The sequence below is a fragment of the Babylonia areolata genome, chromosome 9 (assembly GCF_041734735.1).
Source record: "Babylonia areolata isolate BAREFJ2019XMU chromosome 9, ASM4173473v1, whole genome shotgun sequence".
NCBI classification, from domain to species: Eukaryota; Metazoa; Mollusca; class Gastropoda; order Neogastropoda; family Buccinidae; genus Babylonia; species Babylonia areolata.
Window position 1 is genome coordinate 32,966,409 of NC_134884.1, and position 27,500 is coordinate 32,993,908.

Genomic DNA, 27,500 nt, shown 5'->3' on the forward strand with positions numbered 1-27,500 from the left:
TCTTGGGCGGCGCAGCTTTTTTTTTTTTTTTTTTTTTTTCCCCTCTCTCTCTCTCTCTCCCTCTCCCTGGCACCACCAAACAACATCGCTGACAGAATAAAAATGGCTTTCCTTGTGTCCGAACCACAAACACATTTCCTGTGAGATTTGCTCTCTTAAGACATTTTCAATGAGATCTCCTGAGCTGATAAAAGAAATGGGAGGTTTTACTGGTTACGTGTGTTATTTCTGGAGAAAAGAAGAAAAACGAAAAAAGAATTGTCCACTCTACTCTGCACAGTCGGAAAGAAAAGAAAAAAAAACCCACAACAACAACAAAGTGTTCTGAGGAAGGGAAAATTGCGATTGCCCGCGCGCATGTGTGTGTGTGTGTGTGTGTGTGTGTGTGTGTGTGTGTGAGAGAGAGAGTGAGAGTGTGTGTGTGTGAGAGAGAGAGAGAGAGAGAGAGAGAGAGAGAGAGTGTGTGTGTGTGTGTGTGTGTGTGTGTGTGTGTGTGTGTGTGTAAACACACACTATATCTTTCTGAATAGATGAAACAGATCTCCGCAATTCTAAAAGAGAGGCAATACGAAAACACAGACACTGCATAGCAATATGGTTGGTTAGAAAACACTTCTGCACACACACACACACACACACACACACACACACACATCAATATGTGTGTGTGTGTGGATATATATATATATATATATATATATATATATATACATACATATATTTATACATATATGTGTGTGTATGTGTGTGTGGATATGTATGGATATGTTTCAAATGGTACCCGATAGTACAGATGAGTTGGTACACTTTTGCCATTTGACTGTACTCTGTACGTCAGCTGTTTAATCGCTCCCCATGAGTCAAACAAAACCGACCCCTTGTTTCGCTCATCGATCGAGATCGTCCCAAGATGTTTAAGAACGTCCATGACAGTTTGTTTGGGTTTTTTTTTTTTAATTAGCAACTTCGCCACGATTTCAATCCGTCCCTCAATATCACTCATGACCTGGGATTATGTCTCATTTATATTCATGGTGTTAAGAGGTAAGTGCCTTCTAAATAACAGGATTGGTGCATAATCATATGTATGTATGCAAATGAGTATACATAACTGTTTATAAACATGCTTGTATGCATTTGCTTTAGATGCTTGTAAACATGTGGATAACCTGAAGCACTTAACGATTTTAATCTTGCCATAAAAAAGGCAGTTCACTGTTGCATATTATTTATTTATTTATTTGTTCGTTTGATTACTTACAGTCTCGGTTTATTTTTGGAACAAAAATATAGACATTCTGAAAATGAAAACCAGAATAACAGCCAACAAAAATGCCGCAAATCGTTCTCCTGGAAAAAAAAAGAACCCCTCATCACTGATTTCCAAGCCAAACCAACCCAAAAAGGACAGCAGAGATTTAACCACACAAAGATCTGTCAGCAGACAGGACGAGATCATATATTATATTATACATATTCATGTGGTTGAGAGGTAATGAAAGAAAGGATTAGTGCATGTAGACATGTGTGTATATATGTATGCATAAAAGGATGCATGACTATTTCTAAGCATGCTTCTATGCATTTGAATTTTTGGTGTTTGTGAACATATATATGCCCTGAAACACTTAACAATTTTAATCTTGCCATTAGCAGGCAATTTACAGTTGCTTATCATCTATCTCTTTATCAATCTATTTATTTATTCATTTATCTATTTGTTTACTAAATGAATACATTCTGAAACTAAAAGCCAGAATAATAGCTAACAAAAAAACAAACCTCAATCGTTCTGCCAAAAAAAAAAAGAACCCCTTGCCATTGATTTCCGTGCCAAACCAAAGCAAACCCAACCAAAAAGGACAGCAGAGATTTAGCCACACAAAGAACTGTCAACAGACAGGAACAGACAGACGAAAGGAGTATTGGCAGGGCCGGTAACTCTCATGATTTGCATGCCAGTCACGACAACTGTGGACAAGTGCCGGCAGTGTTTGACGCGAGTTATCCCAGCAGACTGGCCCGATCAATGAAAGACGTCCGCCAAATAACACTGCTCTTCGTCAGTCTTCGCCCGGGCATTGGCTCTGGGGTTCTGGAATTGTCTTCTGGAGCGCTGCTGGCATGGACAATTTCTGTCTGTCACTTTCTTTTTTTTCTTTTTTTTTCTTTCTTTTTTTCTTTTTGTTTGGTCTTCATCTTATGCTTCTCCTTATTTTTTCTTCTTCTCCTTTATCATCATGATCACCATCATCATCTTTTTCTTCTTGTTCATGTGCTTCTTCTTCTTTTTTTTCTTTTCCTCCTCCTTCTTTCTTTTTCCTTCTTTTAGTTTTCATATTCCATTTTCCTTTCTTTTCTACCTTTCTTTCTCTTTCTTTCTTTTCAAATTCCTCGCTGGCTTGTTTCCTTCTTAAGTTTGTCATAGGAAACAGACCCAAACCCATTCGCATTCCCCCTCCCCCTTTCCCCCCTTCTAAATACATCTTTTTTTCTTATTTCCTTTAGAATCTTAGATGGGAGAGAGAAAGAGAGGGCGGGACGGAGGGACGGAGGGAGAGAAGATATAGAAAGGGAGAGAGACAGAGAGAGACACAGACAGAAAAACAGACGGAGAGAAAGAAAGAGAAAGACAGGGAGACGTGAAAAGGGAATGGTGACAGACGGGTTGGTGAAGAATTACGCAGTCTTTGAGACAGAACGTGTGGTAAAGAAATAACCGAAGCCAAATTAAGGAGAGAGAAAAAGTAAATGAAACACGACAATGTAAAGATAAAAGAAGACACGGAAGGAGTGTCCGAGGCCACTCGTTGAAAGGTGGAGTTCTGGGAGAAGGATCTGGAGGGAGTGACAGGATGATCAGAAGAAGGAGGAGGAGGAGAAGGAGCAGGAGAAGCAGAAGAAATGAGCAAAGACCACCTTGAAGGGAGAGGCTATCGACCTTGAACAATCGATGAAGAGTGAGTCGAAATTAGCCGCCTGTTTGTCCACTGAATGAGGCCTGAAGAAGAAGAAGAAAAGCTTCTTTGTCGCGCGTGGTTTGCCATTAAAGCTGGCAATGTGGAAGCGCCCCCTACTGCTGGTAATCCACAGCGTTTATTGTATTTTTTCTGTCTCTTTCGTTCTTTCTCTGGCGAGCGAATCACGTCTGATTTTGTTTACTGACAACATACTTTGTCATTCGTATTCGAAAGCTGCAAAAGCAGACATCGTTAGGCGACTGCTCGATTCTGGAGGCTGTGACGTGAGCTGTGAAGTAAACGAGGGTCTTAAGTAAACATGGTTTCCTAGATAGATGATACCTTTGTTTTTACTGCCCAGATAGATGCTATCTTTATTATCTTATCATTTTTCCTGAACCTTCTTAGGATCAACAAATAGTAAAGAGTGGTAACTCTCTCCATTACACAAGGTACACAACTTCAAGTCAGTGATGCTTACGCTACCGATTCAGCTAGCACACAGGTAAATAAAAGGAACATTGGAACGAACCCAGACACTTCCTCAAAAAAGGAAGCGCCGGGCCTGTCCTAATACCAATCATTTGACATGTGCACACAGCAGCAAAGACAGAAGAAATGTCTGTGTATATATATATGTTTTGTTTTACATTTTGGTTTCTCGTGTGGCAGTTGCGTCTCACTCCATTGCAGTTTCTTTTACCATCGATAGCAAACTAAAAACAAGATCGAGTTACACTGACGAAATGAGAACGACGATGTTGGAATGGTTTGCATTTCTGAAAGAACAGGAGACAGAGAGAGAGAGAGAGAGACAGAGAGAGAGACAAAGAGAGAGACAGAGAGAGAGAGACAGGGAGAGAGACAGAGAGAGTGGGGGCAGGAGATTGTGGAGGAATTTAATGGAGGGAAAGATTCACGGTCCCATTTCTGGCATGTCACATGCAACGTTTGCATCTGTAATCACCATTGCAGTCATTGTAGCCCGGTTGTCAAATGCCAGCCTCTCTCCTATCTCTACCCCTACCTCGAACCCCACCCCACCCCACCCCAACCCCTCTCTCTCTCGCTCTCTCTCCATCTGGCTCTCTCAGTCTCTCATCATGCATCGATTATGATTACTATTAGCAAACCCTCGACGCCCAAAACAGAGAGACAGGGAAAATTGGGGGGACGAGGAAGAGCAGGACAAGGACCTGGGAGGAGGAGGAGGAGGAGGAGAAGGAAGAAAAAGAGATGGCAGGCAAGTGGCGAGAGACCAGAGAGCACTCTTCCACATTCCCATACAAGGGGGTGTGGGGAAGGGGAGGTGGGGGAATAGGGGGGACGAGGACAGGACAGAGGATGGGAGGGAGGAGGAAGAGGTAGGGTGGGTGGGTGGGTAGGAGAATGGAGCGGGGAGGTGGTGAGGGTTTGGAGTTGGGGAGGGTGGGAGGGTGGGGGGTCAAGGCATCACGTTCTCCTCACGTCTTTACCAAGCGGCCCGTGCATTACCCTAATAGGCCCAGGCGCGCGCGAGGGGTCATGCGTGGACTAAGACATCCCGCCGCACCCCATTCCCCCCCCCCCCACCTTCACCCCTCACCCCACCCCTCGCCCCCCCTTTTCATTCCTGGCAATCACCAGGGATCTGCGGTAGCGGCCATCAGCTTGATATGACGACCCCCAACTTGAATAGAGAGGACACTGCCAAGAGATCCGGGGGGCGAAAACATCTTCACGGCGTCTTCGAATCCAAGGAAGAGGTCTTCAAGGGGGGATGGGGTGGGAGGAGGGAGGAAAGAGAGGGTGGGGTGGGGGTGGGGTTAGCTTTTACCTGATTAAATCATTGAAAACTTGGAGGCGTTTGTTTTGCCATTGCCAGGACCCTGTCCGCCGACACAAACATGCAAGCTGGCTGACAGGACTGGGGGGGGAGCGGAGGGGGGGGGGGGGGGTAGAGGGGGGGGGAGTGTAAAAGGAAGGGTGGAGGAGGGCTGTGTGTGTGTGGGGGGGGGGGGTAGGGAGGAGGTTGGGGAAGGATGAATTATTCAAAGTGTTTTCCATTCAAAAGTCTTCACGATTGCTTCCTCGCCCCCGTGTGTCCTCATGCCTAGATTTAGTGACCTGATCTCCCCCCCACTCGAACAAATGGGAAAGGAGGAGGAGGAGGCGAAGGAGGAACAGAGGTAAAAGGGGGTGGGGGGGGGGTGTAAGGGCTGTGGTATGAGCGTGGAGGAGAGAGGGGCTAGGGGGGGGGGAGGGATTGAGGGGTGAGGGTGGTTATGTGTTAGAACAGAGACAGTGAAACAGTACACAGCAAGAAACAACACTCCAAAGAGATCGTAGTCGGTTTCTTTGCTGTTGTTGTTTTCTGTTTGAATGTTTTTTTGGTTGTTTTTTTTTCATATTTGCTCTGTTGAGCTTTAATTACTATCCATTACGGTTCTTCAGAAAACGTGTCGATTTGCTTTTAGGAACTTGACGCTTCTCAAACCCAAATGCAGTAGATATTTTCTTCGTACCCCCCCCCCCCCCCCCTTCTGCCCCTCGCCCCACCCCACCCCCTCCTCACACACCCCTGCACCCTCCATTCCTCTACTACCACCACCCAGCCCCTTTCCCCCAACCTAATAACTTTATAACAAAGGAATGACTGTAACGCAAAAAAAAAAAAAAAAAAAAAAAAGACAAAAAAGACATAAACAGGTTATATTTCAGTTTAAAACAGCATGTTTTCTAACATGGAATACAAGCACAGTTTGGGTTTCGCTTTTCGAGGGACTTGAGTATATATATATATATATATATATATATATATATATATATATATATATATATCTGGCTCTTTTGGCAGATGCTGACGTCTTTGCCTCTGGGGGGGCTGGGAGGTTCCCCCCCGCCCCCAACCCACCCACCCACCCCTCCAAATGCTCGTTGTCCTGTTTGCAACATTCGTTTGCTTTTGAATGTGCACGTGCATGATGTCAACCGTGTTTGCATGCACTGGCTGGCGGCTGACAAAAATTTGAATGAAAAGATGAACATGAATTTTGTTCGTAAATACATTGAACAATTTTACACGGTGGTTTAGAGAACTCCAAAAAAGCGTTACGAACGCTGAGGTGCCTTATTGATTGCAAGAATGATTGAAGATGCTGAAACCGTAAAAAGCATGCAAACTAGCAATAAAAAGAATGAAGTAAAATTAATTCACTTTAGTCTGTCTGGCCTCCTTTTTAACCGCCACCCACCCGCCCGCCCCACCCCACCCCCTCCCCCACCCCGCACTCTCTCTCTCCCAAACGATTGAAAACCAACGGGTCTTTCCCATGCACACTAAAAAAAAAAAAAAAAAAAAAAAAATTTAAAGGTTGAATGGATCTGGACATTCGCAGGCGAAACTTTTTTTTCTTCTTTCTTCTCTCCTCTAACCCCCCCCCCCCCCCTCCACCCCCCCCCTCCCCCCAAAAAAAAGGGAGAGAGAGAGAGAGAGAGAACCTTTCATGATCAGAAACTTGTGACGGGTCAGGTCTGGTCTGAGTCTGGCTGACGGAGAGACTTGGCCGCCCCCCGGTCCCGGTCCCGGTCTCGGTCCCCGGCCGCCACCCCTCGCCAGAACCCAGGACCATCGCGTGCAGAAGATTACCCTCCGTACCCCCACCGGCTCGGCTCTCAGTGCCAGAAGCTACTCACAGAAAAAGTTGGCAGACCCGCTGTCTGGAGCGTAGTCTGGACCTGACGTGCTCTCGGAGAAAAGATTCCTTGCCGACCGGTGTAGGTAATGGCTTAAACACATGTTTCGAACAGAGGCTACACCGCCATTGAACGCGCCTCCTCGTGCCCTAGAATCACGTGATGATAGGAGAGCCCCCCCAACCCCCTCCTCCACCCCGTCTCCCCTATCGGAAGATGAGTGTGGAAAGGGGAGGTCAGTACGTGATGTGAGCAGACAGCCAGCCAGAGCGGGCGGGGAGGTTGTTGGGCTTGTTATGGTGGCGATGATGGTAATGTTGTTGTCGTTGCTGGAAGAGGTGGATGTAGTGGTGGTGGTGGTGGTGATGGAGAAAACTATGCTTGGGGGAGCCTGACAGAACGAGAAACAGTGAGAGACAGACTGGAAGGGGGTTGGGATGGTGTGGTACTTCAGATGGGTTGGGTTGGGACTGCCTGTTGAATGACAGCTTCTTCTGCCGCTTCGCCCACGAATGGTATAAAGTGTTTCTTTAAAGGATCTCTCTCTCTCTCTCTCTCTCCTTTACACACCAACACCCAGGGTAACACACACACACACACACACACACACACACACACACACACACACACACACACACACACACACACACTTTTCCTCTCTGCCACTCTTACCTCTATGAACAGACGAACGCATTCATTCATACAGGAAACGAAAAAGGTACCGATGCAATGTCAAATTATGACTTGAATCCGTTGAAGGAAGAAAAACAACGAACAGTTCAACGAATAAAACAACGAACAATTAAACAAAGTCCAAATGATAGCAGAATAAAGACGACAATCAGCACATGAAATCTAAAGGAAGGGAGTGGACAACAGATAAAACAGCAACACTACAATAAAGAAATAAGGAAGAAAAAAAAGAAAGAAAGAAGGATGAAGACAAAACAATAAGGAAGCAAAGTCCGGCACACACTATACAACGAAAGAAAAACATCATTCCCCCCAAGAACAACGAAACAGCAACAGATATAAAGCGCACTGACCACCACAGACCGAAGAGGAGACCCCCAACCCACCCCCCTGACCCTACCCACCACCCCCAGCCCCTCTGAACTCTCCCTCCCCAGTCCCATTCGCCACAATCACCAGTTGGACCCCAGACCACCACCACCACCACTACCACCACCACCAACACCACCACCACCACCCCACCAAATTGAAAAAGAAAACCGGCAAGAAAAGGTGGGAGTTCATGGACCATCCCGCGAAAGTCCAAGCAGTCCAAGGTGGAATGAATTGAGATGACCCCGATCTCCAATGGCCAAGGGGGTTGAAATCCCCTATATAGCTTCCCCGAGTGCAGCAGATAGAGAAATACCATCACCACGGGCAAGGGCCACGGGATAGGAAAGAGAGAAAGAGAGAGCAGGGGACAGAGCAGAACCCCTTCCTCTCCATCTCTTTCTCTCTGTGTCTTTCTCTCTCTCTCTCTAAAAGCCAAGGAAGTCAAGAAGACTGAAGGACCAAGCGCAAAAGGTTTCTGGGGGTCTTGGGCCCAGGTCTGAAACTTTAATCACGTCTCTCTCTTCTCTCATCAGCCGGCCGGCCAGGGGCCTTGGGGGAGCTGGGGGTGGGGGGTAGGGGGTGGGGTGGGGGAGGGTCGGGGGGGGGAAGGAAGGTGGAGAAGGAGAGAGTCTGAGGGTGCAGCGTGTGTGTGTGTGTGTGTGGGGGGGGGGGGGTGGCTTGAAGAAGAGGAGGGGGCAATTTCATTATTGTTAATTATGGAGAGTCCGGAGAGAGGGCCACTTTGACACAACTAAGTGCCAGTTGGCGCACGGCTATGTTCCGGGAGTGGTCCGGAGATGCACGCGAGCCTCGATGTCGGTCAGTCTGTTCTTTCCTTTTCTTTCTTTCTTTTTTTTTTCTGCTCTGTGTGTCGTGTTTGTTTGTAGGTCTGTTTCCTCTGTTCCCAGCCCCCCTCTCTCTCTCTATCTGTGTGTGTGTGTGTGATTGTGGTAGTCTTCAATTTAACGTCATTTACTTCAAGCGACATTCGTGAAATAAACAAAAATAAGGGAAAACGTGTGTGTGTGTGTGTGTGTGTGTGTGTGTGTGTGTGTTTGTGTCTGTGTCTGTGTCTGTGTGTGTGTGGCGGTGGAGTGGGGGGCGGGGGATAAGCTTGCGCGCGTGCAAGTGTGAGTGCTTGTGGACTTTTGTGTGCCTGCATGATTCTACGCGCGAGCATTTCTGATTTCCGAAAATTATCTTGCCTTTTGTCTGCTGTATCTGGTCTGAACTCCACTGTCCATTGAACTGTCCAACATTGTGATAGATGGACTGGTACGAACGCACGGATATGCGCGCGCGCACACACATATGCACAGACACACACACACACACACACACACACACACACACACACACACACATGTACAAGCACAGACATTCACGTGTCTGCACCACACCCATACCACTGTCACCCCCTCTCTCTCTCTCTCACTCTCTCTCACGCACACACACACACACACACACACAAGAAAACCTTCAGGCCAAAAAAGAGCCCAGCCTGTCACACACAAGTCAAGCTGAACGATGCACTGGAACCAAACATCCCCCCCCCCCCCCCCCCCCCCCCCAACTACCCCGTCCAATCTGACCAATCACAGCCTTCTTCCAGGCCCAAACTCTCGCCAACGATAATCTCTTCTTCCAACCACCCCCCCCAGCCAACACCAACCCTCCATCTACAACTCCTCCCCCCGCACCCCACCCCCCCACCCCCACCCCCCACACCCGTTCACTTTTTCACCCACCTTCCAACCCCCCAGCCACCGAACCCTCCCCCATTTAAAGTTGACTTGATTTTCATTTCTGTTTCAGTCGATGTCCAGTCCTTTCGGCTCGGACTCACTATCTCGTTGACCCAGGGAGTCAAGAGAAAGGCGAAGTGGGCTGCCCCCCCTTGCTCCTTTTCCCCTTCACTGTCACCCTCTCATCTTGACATATTGATCTTCGCTTCGCCAGAGCAAGAGAGGAGAGAGACAGAGAGGGAGAGAGGGAAGGCAAGGGCGAAGACAGAGAGAGAGAGAGAGAGATGGGGGAAGGGAGACAGAGAGACACGGGCACAGAGAGAGAGAGAGAGAGAGAGAGAGATGGAGACAGAGAGAGAGAGAGAGAGAGAGAATCGACGACGACTCGACGGTGCTACTTGTCCAGAGCTTCCTCGACGAAAACCATGTCCCTGGAATGATGTTTTTGTTTTCCTTCTCATCTTTGCCACTCTTCGGACAGGTTGGAATATATATAATAATATATAATAGATCAGAGGTGGAAAACAAAGACACATGTCAAACGGCCTGTCTGGCATTTTGTACGGGGGGAGACTTTGCGAAGATGCTCACAGAAACTAGAATATGGGTAAGCTGCATGATGGAAAAGGCAGGACACAGCACCAACACGAATCCCATCAACGATAGCTACAACTTTCTGTTTTGTGTTAATTTCTGCATGTTCCGATCGTAGAATTTGTCGTCGTTGTTCTTGTTGAAACTATCTTGGTTTTTTTTTTATTGTTTTTGTTGTTATGTTGTTATTGTTTTTTTGTTTGTTTTTGTTTTTTGTTTTTCATTTGATTCTATGTCTCAGGTTTATGGACAAAATACACAACAAAATAAAACACAAAAAGCAACAACAACAACAAAACAGACTGACTGTCAGTGTCTCATATTTCCCTCCTACAGCTGTCAGCATGCCTTGTCTGTTGTTCGCTCGTTGATGTTTTTGTTGTTGTTCTTGTTGTTTTCTTTTTTTTGCTTATTTGCTTGGTTTTCTTTCTAAATTTTGATCATCATTTTTGTTATTATTATTATTATCATTATCATTATTATTAGTAGTAGTAGTATCATTATCATTATTATCATAAGAAATACGAGAGACGGACAACATCATGTGTTATTCTGCAAACCATCACGGCAGAACGTGTATGTAGATCTCGGGCATGGACCAGAGTAAGGTGCACCATCACCTTCATGGAAGACTTTCTATCGCAGTCAGTAGTCTCACAAAGTAGCAGCTGCTGCAACGACAACAACAGCAGCAACAGCAACAGCAGTAGCAGCAGCAGCAGCAAAGACCTAAAGGAAAGAAAACTGCCAAAATCCATCAAAGGATGAACAAACGTGCATAACTTAGCAGGATGTGAAAAATATTATACGGCAATTGCTTCAACCCCACAGACCACGCGAATATTTTATTAATCCATTTACGAGAAATTAAAACAGTTTGGACTGAAAGGTATTGCTTTCCTCTTTCTTGTTCGCGCACAGTAGGAAAAAGTACAAAATGATTAGGATAACTACCAACAAAATAGGGAATAGGTGGAGAACAGCTGTGTTCGAGCAAAAATTCATTGTTCAACACCTTTGTGCACAGGCAGACAAAGTTGGAAGAAAAGACGATTTGGTGGTGGTGGTGTGTGTATTGTTCCGATGTGGGGGTGGGGGTGGTGGGGGTAGGGAAGAAAATAAGCCACGGGATTAGAGCAAGCTGTGTGCTGGGGCAAATACAGTTTTCATCGCCATCGACCGTTTCAAATCAAGGCGTCATGATTCGCTGGGATGACTTCAGGTGATCTATTATGCGCAATGGATTCGTCGTGTCCGCTTGGAGAGGCATGGACTGGGCGAGAAACTGAAGCCGGAGAGGGTGTGATGCCGCGAACGCTCGTGGCGACATCTGGCGTCACGTTTAATAGGTCAGTCTGCCACAGGAGGAGAGAAAAAGAAAGGGAAAAACAACAACAACAACAAACTATTGTGTGAGGATGAAAGACTATTTAGCTCTTCCCTGAGGCTTCCACTGCAGCATCAAATGTATTAGTCATATGATACACACACACACACACACACACACACACACACACACACACATATATATATATATATATATATATATATACATATATTGTATTATATTGTCCCCCATCCTCCCTATCCCTCTCCCAGCCCCCACGGGAGAGAAAAAAAATGTGTGATGAACCACCAAAAACGAAAACAGCAACAACAAAAAGAAATGAAATCAAATCGTACCGAATACATCACAAGAGAGAGAGAGAGAGAGAGAGAGAGAGAGAGAGAGAGAGAGAGAGAGAGAGAGAGAGAGAGAACGAACGAACGAACGAACGAACGAACGATTTATTCAATATAAGAGAGAGAGAGAGAGAGAGAGAGATGGAAGAAAAAAAAACGCCCTGGCTGTGTTGATGAAAAGAAAAAAAAGTTTTGTTAATAATTCCGCTTATAAAAAGAATATGACTAAAAATCTGAACCTGAATAAAGGGACTCGAATATATATACATCTAAAGAAAGAACGAAAAAACAAAGTAGCCCTACGTATAGACCAATAATAGGTTTTGGTCCGGGGTAGGGAGACTACTGCTAGGGGGAGGTTGGTTTGGAAAAGGACACTGAAAGCCTGGAGAGAACGAGAAAGGGGATGGTTTCGGAAGAGAGCGACAGGAGGAGGAGGAGGAGGAGGAGGAAGAGGAGGAGGAGGTGGTGGAAGAGGAGGAGGAGGAGGAAGACAGGGTTTGGGGGGGAGGAGGGGGAGCACAGCCTTGGTGAGCTCCAGCGCGCAGAAATCAAACAGCGTCCTGACGGGTCAGATATTGAGTGGCCTTATCTTCGCCTGAGGAATGAACTTTTAACTGCCGACCTCGTCATTGATTCCTCGATTATATTTTCTTTATGGATCCCGAAAGCGTAAAATAAACACAAATTAATGTGACTGTCTATTTATCAGAGGGCAGCGCCGTGTTATTTAAAAGGGAGATGCGCCCAGGAACCTTCAAGACGTCCGTCTCCCCACCCTTTCTCTCCCCCTAACCCCCGCTCCTCCTCCCATCTTCTCCATCCTTCCCCCCCCCCAATCACCACCCCTGCCACACACACACTCTCTCTCTCTCTCTCTCACTCTCACACTGAGGGACGACCTTAGTCTCTCCGCCCGCGCGGGCAAGTGAAATTGACAATATTTTGATAACGTCACTTCCCCTTCCTGTCGGGTTAAGCGGTGCTTCGTCATGCGAACCAACTTGAGACGCGGTGCCGGGAGAGAAGGCTGCCAGACGGCCGCGACAAAGGTCGGCGACTTAAAGAGGAGATGGAAGGGCTTTAAAGAAGATTGAAATTAAAAGACCTAGTCCGTTTGAAAATGGTATTAAAGTTTCACTAGGAGGAGGCGCGACTGCCACGGCGTGTAGACAGGCGCAGATACAACGGGAATTAATCACGAAAAAAAGACCCGCAGACGCAGCGGTTCTTCAGTGTAATAAAAAAAAAAATAAAAAAAAAAGAAGAAGAAAACGACAGGACAGGAGCAGCAGGAGGAGAAGCAAGGAGGAGTAGTAGGAGACAAGCAAACAGGAGAAGGAGGAGGTGAAGAAGAAGAAAACGTGGAAATGTTAGATAAAAGATGAAAAAAGAGAAAGCAAAAAGAAAAAAAAAAAAAAAAAAAGAATAAATAGGAAGGATGGGGAGAGAAAGCGAAGGAGGGAGGGAAAACGAAGAAATAGACAGAAGAGAGGAATCAAGTGGACAAAGCAAAAGAAGGAGAATGAAACCTGAAATTTTTTTTTCTTTCTTTTAATTAAAAGAAGTAAAACGATAAGAAGACAGGTTTAGGTGACAGCAAGAAAATGTCAATTGTCGCAGCAAACATTTTGCAACATCACTGAGCTCAGAAAGAAAATGTCAGTTGTCACAGCAAACATTTTACAACATAACAGCTCAGAAAGAAAATGTTAATTGTCGCAGCAAACATTTTGCTACATAACTGAGCTCAGAAAGAAAATGTCAATTGTCGCAGCAAACATTTTGCTACATAACTGAGCTCAGAAAGAAAATGTTAATTGTCGTAGCAAATATTTTGCTACTATAACTGAGCTCAGAAAGAAATGTCAATTGTCGTAGCAAACATTTTGCTACATAACTGAGCTCAGAAAGAAATGTCAATTGTCGTAGAAAACATTTTACTACATAACTGAGTTTGATGTGACAATCAAAACGAGCTATAAAACGACGATAATTGACTTCTTTTTTTATCTTTTTTTTTTTTTTTTTTTTTTTACACATAGGCAAATGTGACAACGAAAATATAAGCCCGTATTTATTTTCTTTTTTAATTCAGGGGTTAAGGAGGTGGTCAGGGCACTATGTTACAGGTCAGCACATATACGGATCTAGGAATCTGGGAAATTTTCATTCACATATCACTGACTCCCGTCATACACATATTTTCGAAGTGCCGTTCAGTTAACCTGGAATGACAAGAAATGGAACGGAAAAAAATTGTTTTCAGAAAGTAGCTAGAATTCAAAATAGTGGTAGACCCACAAGACCATTTGTTGTTGTTGTTGAAAATATCCTTTAGCACATATAATGTTCACATAGTGAAGCCATAACAATTTGATGACTTATACTCCCAATCACCTCGAAATAAACAAACACAGATATAAACAACGAGTGGTAAACTTGACATGTGTGTGTAATGCCGGAATGAGAACCGTAAGACTGATTTTTAGAAAGACAGAAACAAGGCGAACATTTGGAGAAAAAAAAAAAAAAAAAAAACCCAAAAAACCAACAACTGACGTTTCAGATGGTATAATGTGCTTCGGACATAGGCATACATATACAGCTGGCGATTCTCTCTCTGTGTCTCTCTCTTTGTCTCTCTGTCTCTGTCTGTCTAGCCGGCTGTCTGTCTGTCTGTCTCTCTCTCTCTATATATATATATGTAGGTTGTGTGTGTGTGTGTGTGTGTGTGTGTGTGTGTGTGTGCGTGTGTGTGTTCGTGCACGCGCGTCCGTGAGTTCAGAAGAGCTGTCAATTTTTTGTGTGTGTTGACGCCTTCATAACTGCGGACCGAGCGACAAGTAACTAACTGACTTGTGACAGAGAGGGCTAATTAGTTCATTCCCGCTGTGTTGACGTCCCTTCACCCCCCCCCCCCCCCCCCACCGCCATCCCCCACCCATACACTCCCATTCGCCCCACCCACCCCACTCCCCCCGCCAGCCCCCTCTCCATCTCTCCTATCCCCTACCCAATCTCACTCACTCTCTCTCTCTACCTCTGTCTCTCCTTCTCTGTCTCTCTTTCGTTCTTTCTGTGTCGCTGTCTTTGTCCCTGTCTCTGTCTCTCTCTCTGAGGGATGCTCTTTCCTCGCAGTTGTCGGGCTCAGGTCAAACAACTCTTTCCAGCCTCTGTTCAGCTTTTTTGTCTTTCCCTCATATCTGTTCCTCCACCCCCACCCCCCCTCTTTCTGTGTCTATTTTCTCCTCTCTCTCTCTCTACCTCCCAGCTGCTCTGTCCCCCCCCCCTCTCTCTCTCTCTCTCTCTCTCTCTCTATATATATATATATATATATATATATATACATACATATCATTAATTTTATGTTCTCTCTCTTTCTCTTGTCTTTCACTCATTTCTTTCTCTCCCTCTCCCTCTCTATCCCTCTCCCTCTCCCCTCTCTCAACCCCCACTCTCTCTCTCTGTCCCTAGTCTGCCAGTCTTCCTTCCCTCCCCCTCCCCCCCCCCCCCCCGGAACCCCCACATCCTCCCCCAACATCCCCACTCTTCTCCGACTGCTGTCAATGCAACAGACGACAGTTGTAAATTATCTCTTTCATTTCGAAAGCAAGTTGTCTCCTCTGAAGCGAGCGAAGAGGCAATAACAGGACCCGCCAAGCGTCAAACACCCCAGACCTATTACTTCCCCTGGGAGGAAGAGAAAGAGAGAGAGAGAGGGGGGCGGGGGGGGGGGGGGGGGGGGGGCGTTGGGGGTTGGGCGTGTGGGGTGACGCATGGTTGGGGGGAGGTAGGGGGTTGGGTTTGGTGGGAGAAGGAATGGATGGATGGATGGGGATGGGGGGCGGAGGGGGGGGGGGGGGGAGGGGAAGTAGGAAGAGGGGAGTGTGGGGGAGTGGAGAATACTGCTGCTGCTGCTGCTGCTGCTGGATCGAAGTGGACTAGCCGGGAGGGGCACAGCAAGACGCAAGTTTGTTTGTGTGTTTGTGTATGTGTGTGTGCGTGCGTGCGTGTGTGTGTGTGTGTGTGTGTTTGTGTTTGTATGTGTTTGTGTGTGTGCCAGTGTGTGTGTGTGTGTGTGTGCGCGCGCGCGTGCGTGCGTGTGTGTGTGTGTGTGTGTGTGTGTGTGTGTGTGTGTGGAGGAGTGTAGGTCTGTAAGAGATTCTAGTATATCTGGGGGATGTGGCAGTGAGAATAGGGCAAATTCGAAGAGTATTGGAATGAAAAGTGAGTCAGTTGGATTTCGCACATTAAAAAAACAAACAAACAAACAAACAAAAAACGAGAGAGAAGGGGGATGGGTACAGTTGGTGATGATGGTATGTGTGTATTGGAATGAAAAGGGATTCGGTAGGATTTCGCACAGGTAAAAAAAAAAAAGAAAAAAAAAGAAAAAAAAAAATACACAAGGGAGAAGGGGAAGCTGGTAGATATGATGATGACGATGATATATGTGTGTGTGTGTGTGTGTGTGTGTGTGTGTGTGTGTGTGTGTGTGTGTGTGTGTGATAGAAAGGGGTATTGTGACGATGGAGTAATAACAGTGAAGTGTCTTGGGACTCACTCTCTCTTTAATTTTTTTTTTTTTTTTTTTTGATTACCACAAGAAATAATATACACTATTCCTGTCCACTCAATCAATCTTTAATGATTTCCAATTCTAACACACACACACACACACACACACACACACACACACACACACACACACACACACACACACACACACATACATAATGGGTTTGCGGGCGTAGAGAAGGAGGAGGAGGGGAGAGAGAGGTGGGGATGGGGGGATGGGGGTGCAGGGAGGCACACAGACACAGAGAGAGATATAGAGAGGAGGTGAGGAAAACAAGAACATAAACAACATCTGTCAAAAGGGAAGTAATTTCTTGTGTTGGCCGTCTCGTGCTGAAACTATCTTTTTTTTTTTTTTTTTTTTTTTTTACCGCTCCTCAGCTGCTTCCCATTGAATACCACACACGTCAGAACACAAACACTCCTCCATCCTCACAAAACGAACCAAAAATAAAAAATAAAACAAAATAAAATACAAACAAACAAAAAGAGAAGAAAAAAAAATCACCTCTTAAGTCTGCTCTTTAATAAGAACATAATCACGGCCGGCTGTGGAATTCAATGCAATTGTTGATTTATTATGTACCACGTGTTAACTGGACAGAAGATCAACAACAACCGGATTACACGCTTCGGAGACTCTTCACAGCTGGTGCCAATAATTGCTTCAGCCGCCGGCAGAGAAACGGACAGACCAGTTCTTGTTCTTATTCTTCACTGTTCGGTCAACCGTAAAGCGCCATCACAATGCCCAAAACATAAATAATCAAGTAAATAACTAACGTTTGAGTCAAACTATAGCAGGGCCCCAAGTGAAACCTGAAGAAGAAGAGGAACAAAATTGAAAGAGGAAATTAGGCACCCGTTATGTTCGCACGAATGCATCTGTACAAAAAAAAAAAAAAAAAAAAAAAAAAAAGTTGCGTTAACCCTCCTCCTTCCTACCAATTTATCGGCTGATCATTAACCCAGAAAAAAAAAAACAATTTATAATATAGTAGACTACACGGCAAATACAAAAAAAAAACCTGCCATACACGGTTAAAATAAAACAACAACATACAGTCAACTGTTGATAAGTCCTTGGCGCGAAAAAAAAAAAGGAAAAAGAAAAAAGCACGAAAAAAAAGTGTCAAGTTACCACAAAATGAGACAAAAAACACTTCTTTTTGTAAATTAAGCAGGACAAGCTGGTAAAGCAGAGACATTAGACGGCTGGGGGGAAAACGGAAGAAGAAACCATGTAATGAGAGAGAGAGAGAGAGAGAGAGAGAGAGAGAGAGAGAGATTCCAGATGGTTAATTCATGTATAGGCCTAGGCCCTTTATGAAGGGGTATGTGAACAATATTCTTTTATACATAGACAAACATCACGTTGCAATGCTTGTTAACGTCCAAATATTCAATTAAACAAACATATAAGTAAAGCAGTCCCTACCGTTCAGTATGTAGAACAATAAAATGCTGTCACGAAGTTACAATTTCTCTGAATTTGAAAGCTTTATATAAAAATAGAGAAAAATTTTCGAACAGTTTCAGGAGATGTTGATGACATTAGTAAGTTCAATTTAAACAATGTAGGTTGTCTATAATATTTAGGCGGAATGAATTCTTCTCGAATGTTCTTAAGAGATGGACAACAAAGAACAAAATGTATCCCATTGTCTTGTGAGTCTTTACATAATGGACAAATTAAATTACTATCATTACATGTTCTGTATCTGTAATGATGGACCGCTAATTCCCAAATACCTAATCTAAATCGAGTCGTTGAGAGAGAGAGAGAGAGAGAGAGAGAGAGAGAGAGAGAGAGAGAGAGAGAGAGAGGACATTCCTGTCACAGAATTCCCAGGAAACAGGATATGATAACACGTGCAAGAGCCCCTGGCGTCCTCAAGAACTGTGGCGAAAAAAGAGAAGAAGAAAAGATGGCGAGTATCGCGATGAAAACGTCCTGGATGTATGAGTAATATAGCATAGAATAGAATAGAATAGAATATGTCTTTATTACCAAGTGTACCGGGGTCACAAGGAATATTAGGGGGTGGGGGAGTGGGGGGGGGGGCGTGGGGCAGGGGGGGGGGATAGTACAAAACAAGGTACGAACATAAATCGAAAATCATACACAAACACAGATACAGAAGAATAAGTGCATATCAAAATAAAAACATGTGCATACTCAGTCACACATATGCGCGCATACTCTCTCTCTCTCTCTCTCTCACACACACACACACACACACACACACACACACACACACACACACACACACACACGTCACGTTTGAACAGAAGCCGCATATTGCATGTGGATGGGGCTGATAACTAGACCTTCAGGTAGATGGTTGTTGACGTGATCCCTCTTTTCGTCAGGAAATACAACAGCAACAACAACAACAACAACAACAACAACAGCAGCAGCAGCAGCAACAACATGACAACGAGGTTTGTGACCTTCGACACTGACGATCAAATCCAAAATCGCAAGGAGCGGGATAGTTCCAAAGCGAGGAAATAAAACTTATATGGGTGTAGTCGTTCCATTCATACATACATCGAACTTACACTTGGAGAAAATGTAAAGAAATTCTTAAAAAAAAAATAAAAAAAAAAAACCGTCCACAACGAAGCAACTACTGGAGAGGAAGGTGGGGGCATGATAAAAATGGAAACCTCTTCGGTGCAGCAGTTCTTCCCCCTTGTCAGCGACACAAGTGAAATGGGTTTGTGACCATGACGTGATATGTAATCGTCGAACAGAGAAACGATAGAGCAAGACTTCTTCATGTTTCTTTCGTTTTTTGTTTTTTTGTTTTGTTTTTTTTTACACGTTGATGTCCCTATTTGTTTTAGTTATGTCGATAACATGACATGACTTTCCTAATCCATAATATACATATTTGTTGATTCGTCTGATAAATCCTGCTGACCAAAACAAATAAAAAAGTAATTATGTATGTATATATATATATATATATATATGAGGACAGGTGTATAAACATAGTAACGGAACTCCTGGGTCATGACAGCTTCATGGTGAGAATACAGAAACATGTGATTACTTCAAATGAGGCTTCTGAATTTTTTTTTTGTTTGTTTGTTAATATGTGACTTCTTATAAGACACGTCAAAATACGCGACAGCTTCCGGTGACGTTTCTGAAACACGACACAGCTATTGGTGAGACAGAAACGTGTGCTATCCTCTCTCTCAAATGTCTGACAACTTCTGGGAAGACTTGTGAGACTTTTGAAAGGTATGGCAACTTCTGGTGAGACTTCTGAAATCTGTGCCAGCTTCTAGAGAAACTTCTAAAATATGACAACTTCTGGTGAGACTTCTTGGCAAGACTCTTGATATATGTGACAACTTCCGGTGATACTTTTGAAATCTGTGACAACTTCTGGTGAGACTTGTGAAATGCGTGACAACCTGGCGAGACTTGTGAAATGCGTGACAACCTGGCGAGACTTGTGAAATGTGTGACAACTTCTGGTGAGACTTGTGAAATGTGTGACAACTTCTGGCGAGACTTTGGAAAGCTGTGACAATTTCTGATGACATTTGTGAAATACATGACAAAGTTCTGGTGAGACCTCTCAAATATTTGACAAGGTCTGGTGATACCTCTGAATATGTAACATTTTCTGGCGAGACTTGTGGAATACGTGACCACGTCTGGTAAGACGTCTGAAGTATGTGACAACGTTTAGTGAGATTTCTGATATGTGACAACTTCTGGTGAGGCAGAAATGTATAATATTATCTTCTAATGAGATTTCTGGAATGTGTGACAAAGTCCGGTAAGACCCGCAAACTCTACGTAAGAGCACATACAAAATGTGTGCTGCTGATTCCAGACTACTCCTGAAAGGTATGACAACTTTCACAAGACCATGTTACTTTGAATATAAAATATCCAATACATGCACTCTCTCTCTCTCTTGAAAGTTAGGACAACTCTTCCTCCGATACAAAACTCAATGCAACGGTACATATACAAAAGAAAAGGGGAAAAAATTTCCGCCATCAGCACGAAACTGTGTCAGCGCCCGCTTGCACCATCAGCAGAAACTGTGGCAGGACTATATAGTGACAACCCACTCGGATGTATCAGTCACCGAAGGAGACACCACCAGCCACCAAGAACCCCTCTATCCCTCCATCCCCCCTTTCGTCACACACAGAAGGAGCCATCACCACAACCACCATCACTGACTGTCCCCTCCACCACCCATCCCTCTTTCCTTCTCACTGTGGAGGGTGAGTAGGAGGAGGAGGGGGGCAGGGGTGGGGGGAGAGAGAGAGAGAGAGTCCCGTCCATCAACCCTTCCACTCCCCTCCCCTCCATCCCTCCATCCCTCCGTCACAGGCAAAGCTTTGGTGGTGAATGAAGCTTCGTGACCCTCGACACGGGGACCCCGATTTCAATTTCCCCGCTCCACCTCCAGCGAGACTGGGGGCCCAGGGCCTCTGGCTAATAAAGCCGTCTCCATCTTTAATTTCACATATTTTCTCGAGCGACGAAGTTTTTGACACTGCCCCATTACGCCAGATTGATACTTTCGGAACGGGAGGCCTGACGCTCTTGGGGGACTTGGGGAGAGAGAACGTGCGCCCCAAACTAACATCTGTCTTAATTACGGGCTCGGGCTGCGAGCTGGAGGGATAGGAGAGGAGGGAACGTGGCGGCGAGAGGCAAGTAGCAGCAGCAGCAGCAGCAGCAGCAGCGAGCAGGCAGCTCTCTCTTTCCTTCCCCTCTCTCATCTCCCCAACCAAGCAACAAAAAATGAACGAGCGAAAAAGGCGTGATGAAAAGTTTGGCCATTAGCCTTGAAGGGTGGCCGTCAACTGTTTGCGCGGGAGGGGGGGAATGATGCCGGCTGTTGTGGCAGTGTTGTGTTTGCCCAGCGATATGTTGTTGGAGAACTTGACACGAAGCGGCACCGGTGTTTAGGGAGGCGTGACCCCCCCACCCTTCAGTCCCACCCCCACCCTTCCCTTGTCCCTGAGCTGAGCTAGGCCCTCACTATGACTCCAAGGCATCATGCTCTTCGTCTCCTCCTCCTCGTCGTTCTCTTTTAGTTCTGACCCTCTGCTGTGATATTAGTGCATCATTTTGACTCTATGCTTATGTCCCTCTTCATTTCATCTACTGGGACAGGACTGCGTGAGCGACCTTCGGCAACGCTCTTTTGATTAGCGTGAAGAATGTTCGTTCCAAAATCTACGCTAGTTCCACAGAATTTGGACAGTTCTCTTAAAGCTGAGTAAAATTTGCGCTGCAAATATCACCCATGCACCCCTAACCCAGGATGGTGTGAATTATTATCATTATTATTGAAAATGTTGACTTTATTCTGCATATAGAGTTCATTTAAAAAACAGCAACAAACAAACAAACAAAACAAAAAAGAAACAACAAAAAACACGAATCTATGTCTCTGCCCACCCCCTTCCTCTGACTGTTTCCTTTTGAAAGTTCCTCATGTCAATACAAGAATCTATGGTGAATGTTCTTTCTTCTTTGCTGCTCCTCACATCTGGAACAACCTTCCTCATCATATCCGTGCATCTGATTCTACTTCTGCTTTTCGCTCATCACTAAAAACTCATCTTTTTAAAACCTATCTATAAGTACTCTCAGCTTCCTTGTTCTCCAACACCACCCATATCAGCTCACTTTGGATGTATGTAGAGTGTGAGTGAGGTGGGGAGGGGGAAGGGGTTTTTGAGAAAGAGTGGTCATGAATGTTTCATGTAACTTGTAATATGTTTCTTTAATGTAAAGCGCCCTGAGCTCTTAAAGAGAAAGGACGCTATATAGATGTACATTATTATTATTACTATTCCTGCTCCGCTTTTGCAATGATGCTTTTCATTTGTCATTATTCAGAAAACTGAAACTGAAACTCAGAAAACAAGAATGAGGTGAAACCTTTGTTGTTTGTTTTTCAGCTGCTTGTTCTTCTGTGTTTGATTCGCAAAATCAAACCGCCCCAATTTTTCTGCGGTGTTTCAATGCTCGTGGCGCCCTTTTGCTATTGTTATTCAAGCCTAAACTGTGAAGCGCGAGAGAATGCCCCTTACCAAGTTGTGGATGAATACACTGACTAGCGCAATAGCCGAGTGGTTAAAGCGTCGGACTTTCAATCTGAGGCTCCCGTGTTCGGTACCTGGTGGGGAAAAGGGTGGAGATTCTACCGATCTCTCAGGTCAACATAAGCTGCTAGTGCCTGAACCGCCTTCGTGTGTTTATGCATGCAGAATATCAAAAACGCACGTTAAAGATCCTGAAGTCCATGTCAGAGTTTGACGAGCGGCCAATGACAGCAGTCAGTCCGTCGGCTTAACCCAGGTAGGCAGCCTGTTCTGCAAATGACCCCGTGTTTGTGAAGCGCTAAGAGCTTGGTCTCCGATCGAGGATAGTCGCTATATAAGTATCCATATCATTCATTCATACATTCTCCGTGTCTTTTCTTTCGCCTTCCTCACTTCTCCGTCTCCTTCTTCTGTTTCCCTCTTCCTTTTCTCTATAAAGTTTGTAGCGAAAAAAGAACCCAAAAAACTACAAAAAACAACAACAAAAAAACAACAACTGTTGTTCTGTTTTGTACAAAGGGCACAGTCGTCCTCAGATTCAACAGTTCTGAACAAGGCACGGCAAGCCCCCAAGCGGTACATTCAGTGTCCCATTTAAAAGGTTACAAAAGGGGTTGAAGGTCCCATAGCCTTTAACGGCCATCAGGGCAGTGAATTTTATAACCACTGTGTACAGTGCTCGGCGTAGGAAGGTGGGATCCAATCCTCTCATTCCGCACTTTTAACCTTCCCCAACCGTAGTCAGATACCCTTCCCAACCGTAGTCAGGTACCCTTCCCCAACCGTGGTCAGGTACCCTTCCCCAGTATTCTTCCCGAACCATAGTCAGGGGTACTTCTCCAGGTACCCTTCCCTAACCGTAGTCAGATACACTTCCCCAACCGTTGTCAGGTACCCTTCCCCAGGTACCCTTCCTCAACCTTAGGTACCCTTCCCCAGGTACCCTTCCCCAACCGTGGTCAGGTACCCATCCCCAGGTACCCTTCCCCAACCGTGGTCAGGTACCTTCCCCCAGGTACCCTTCCCCCAACCGTGGTCAGGTACCCTTCCTCAACCTTAGGTACCCTTCCCCAGGTACCCCTTTCCCCAACCGTGGTCAGGTACCCTTCCCCAGGTACCCTTCCCCAACCGTGGTCAGGTACCCTTCCCCAACCTTAGGTACCCTTCCCCAGGTACCCTTCCCCAACCGTCGTCAGGTACCCTTCCCCAGGTACCCTTCCCCAACCGTAGTCAGGTACCCTTCCTCAACCTTAGGTACCCTTCCCCAACCGTGGTCAGGTACCCTTCCTCAACCTTAGGTACCCTTCCCCAACCGTGGTCAGGTACCCTTCCTCAACCTTAGGTACCCTTCCCCAGGTACCCTTCCCCAACCGTAGTCAGGTACCCTTCCCCAGGTACCCTTCCCCAACCGTCGTCAGGTACCCTTCCCCGACCGTGGTAGTCAGGTACCCTTCCTCAACCGCCGTCAGGTACCCTTCCCCAACCGTAGTCAGGTACCCTTCCCCAACCGTGGTCAGGTACCCTTCCCCAGGTAACCTTCCCCAACCGTGGTCAGGTACCCTTCCCCAACCGTAGTCAGGTACCCTTCCCCAGGTACCCTTCCCCAACCGTGGTCAGGTACCCTTCCCCAGGTACCCTTCCCCAACCGTAGTCAGGTACCCTTCCCCAACCGTAGTCAGTTACCCTTCCCCAACCGTAGTCAGGTACATCCATTCCCCAGGTACCCTTCCCCAACAGTAGTCAGGTACCCTTCCCCAACCGTAGTCAGGTACCCTTCCCCAGGTACCCTTCCCCAACAGTAGTCAGGTACCCTTCCCCAACCGTAGTCAGGTACCCTTCCCCAACAGTAGTCAGGTACCATTCCCCAACCGTAGTCAGGTAGCCCATTCAAAGTTGCGTGGAAGTGGAGAAAATCGGAGTAAAGTGCCTTTCTAAAACACATAACGCTATCCCGAAAGGCTCCCCCGAACCCTGTTTAAGGCTGGTGAACACAGCAGCATCAGAAGTCCAACGCCTTACCGATTCAGCCAAGGCGCCTCCTTAAAGAGTTCCAATGGAACTTGTCAAAGACTAGCTCCAGAGAACGTGAAGTTTGTATGGATCAGTGCCGATGACAGTGACACATTGCCTGCATTTATCTCTTCACTGGATGTTTGGTCTTCTGTGTGTGTGTGTGTGTGTGTGTGTGTGTGAGTGAGTGAGTGTGTGTGTGTTTCTTGACCAATTATCGTACGTCTCTCTCTCTCTCTCTCTCTCTCTCTCTCTCTCTCTCTCTATATATATATATATATATATATATATATATAAAAAATTAATGAGGAATCGATGTAGAACTGACCGGTACGTCCTTTTTTTTTCTTTTTTCTTTTTTTGTTATCAAAGTTGATATAAACGCGACGAAACACAACGAAACCATTATAAATTTTTTTTTTTTAAATTAAACCCCGGTCAAGACTTCCAAAAGAAAAATGAGCACGTCCCAGCTGGCACCGCGTACCCCCAGCCAGCTGGTATTTGTATTTGTATTTCTTTTATCACAACAGATTTCTCTCTGTGAAATTCGGGCTGTTCTTTTACGTGCGCTAAGTGCATGCTGCACACGGGACCTCGGTTTATCGTCTCATTCGAATGACTAGCGTCCAGATCACCACTCAAGGTTTAGTGGAGGGGGAGAAAATATCGACGCGTTACCTCTAGGCCATCACTGCGTCGTTCGGCGGGAAATTAAGTCATTGGATAAATTACCTATTTTATCTATCTTAGTTTACTTCATTTTATCTTATTGTATTTTCCCTCAGGGCCTGAACTGATCTGAACCTTCCTGCCCGAGTGCAGAACGCCAAAATTTATTTGACACTGATCTTCTCTTGAACTGATCTCGTCGCTCAGTGTAACTTAAAAAAGATAAATACTTGAAGAGAACCCAGAGTTAGCTGGTCAAAACATCCCCGTTGTTTGTGGAAAAGGCGATCCCCCCCCCCCCTCCCTTCCCCTCGCCTCTCTCTCTCTCTCTCTTTACAGTCTGCTTGTACCCAGAGGAATCTGGTAAACAGTGTGTGTGTGTGTGTGTGTGTGTGTGTGTGTGTGTGTGTGTGTGTGTGAGTGAGTGAGTGAGTGAGTGAGTGAGTGTGTGTGTGTGTGTGTGTGTGTGTGTGTGTGTGTGTGTGTGTGTTTGCGTGCGTGCGTGCGTGCGGCGCCCTCATTGACTCTTCTCAGAGCTGAGCGAAAAGAGGAGATGATGTGCATTTGAAGACAAAAGTGATCGTCATCATATATTTATGTAGCTGTATTGTTTTGTCATTGGGTTTGGTAGGTATAAATCAAGCGTCGATTTTTGTTTGGAGATAACAAGCCTTTCGTGCCACGACTCTCAAGACTTTCTTGTTCGTCTCCCCGCTCGCCCCTCACCACCTCCATTTGCAGTTCTTGTCTGCTTCGCTTTCTGGCGATCATTTCAGGACAGCAAAATTCCCAAAGACGCTCGATCTCTGGCTCGGTTCAGCTTGTCACGAATGCTTTGCGCGTTGGCACTCCGGAGAACACGACATCCAGTTCTTGATTAGCCAGCACACGCACTCACTCGCTGGCACACATGACAGAGAGAGAGAGAGAGAGAGAGAGAGAGGTGGTAGTAGGTAGAGAGAGAGAAGAAAGTAAAAAAATAAAAAGTTTGGGTTGTCAAGCTTCTGGCCCATAACGATAGGAGTGCACAGTTTCACGAGAAAAAAAAAATGCACAGCTTGAAATATTATTGAGACAATCTTTTTTACGGCTAAGTACTCTGTATATATTAGCAAAGAACATTTTGTTGTGATATCAAGGTAGAGAGGCAGACAGAGAGGAAATGTAGAAAGGGAGAGAGGGGGAGAAAGAGAAAGAGAGAGAGAGAGAGAGAGAGAGAGAGAGAGAGAGAGAGAGAGAGAGAATTAATGAATGCGTCATTTTTGCTTATAGATATATTCATTATTAAAAAGTAAAACGAAGATGAGTAGAGTCCATGACGTAAAGTATATTAAAAAAAAAGAAGAAAATAAAATAAAATCCACAATCATATGAGACACCGAAAAAAAATCTTGGTCCACAAACACTTTTGATTTTTACATTACATTAATTAAGTTTCGGAAATAGCAGGAGAGAGAGACAGAGAGAGAGAGAGGGGGGTGGGGGGTGGGGGGGGGCATTCCATTTGTCCAGTTTTGCCTTTGCAGTTAACTGCACACATGACCATCGACACGTTTCATGCCAATGGTAGGTTATTCCTTGTAAACAGCATTTGAACTTCCCATGCATTTTGCAGAATGGGCTACATCTGAAACTGAGCTGGACAGTAGACCGAATGGGTGATCACTATTCTGATTCTTGCTTTTATGCATTAATGTAAGTCAGTATTTTACAACAGAAAGAAAATCAAAAAAGGGGAATAGTGAATCATGACCTGAAACTTAGTAAGTTCTCAGAAATACACAAGACACGGTTTTTAAAAAAAAATTTGATTTCAAATGCATAAATAAATAAATGTGTGTGTGTGTGTGTGTGTGTGTGTGTGTGTGTGTGTGTGTGTGTGTGTGTGTGTGTGTGTGAGTGTGTGTGTGTGTGTGTGAGTGTGTGTGTGTGTGTGTGTGTGTGTGTGTGTGTGTGTGTGTGTGTGTGTGTGTGTGTAAACAGATAAAACCGTCAACGTGAAAATTGCGAATGACACAATATCCACTTTGTGAAGGAATTCTTTTCATTAAAGCAGCATTACCTCAGTATCCACTCGTTTTCACGCATTCAAGTACTACAACAACAAGCCAATCTGAATGTGGGTCAACACGATACAAAATGAAAATTGCGGATGACCACGCTAGCCTGCTATTGATCTTTTCTTCGTGTTCTGTTGTGTTTTTTTTTTCCTCTCAAACAAGCAATTGCGTTCATGTAGATTTCAAAACGTAAAGCCGACGGGCGCAATAGCCGAGTGGTTAAAGCGTTGCACTGTCAATCTGAGGATCCCGGGTTCGAATCACGGTGACGGCGCCTGGTGGGTAAAGGGTGGAGATTTTTACGATCTCCCAGGTCAACATATGTGCAGACCTGCTAGTGCCTGAACCCC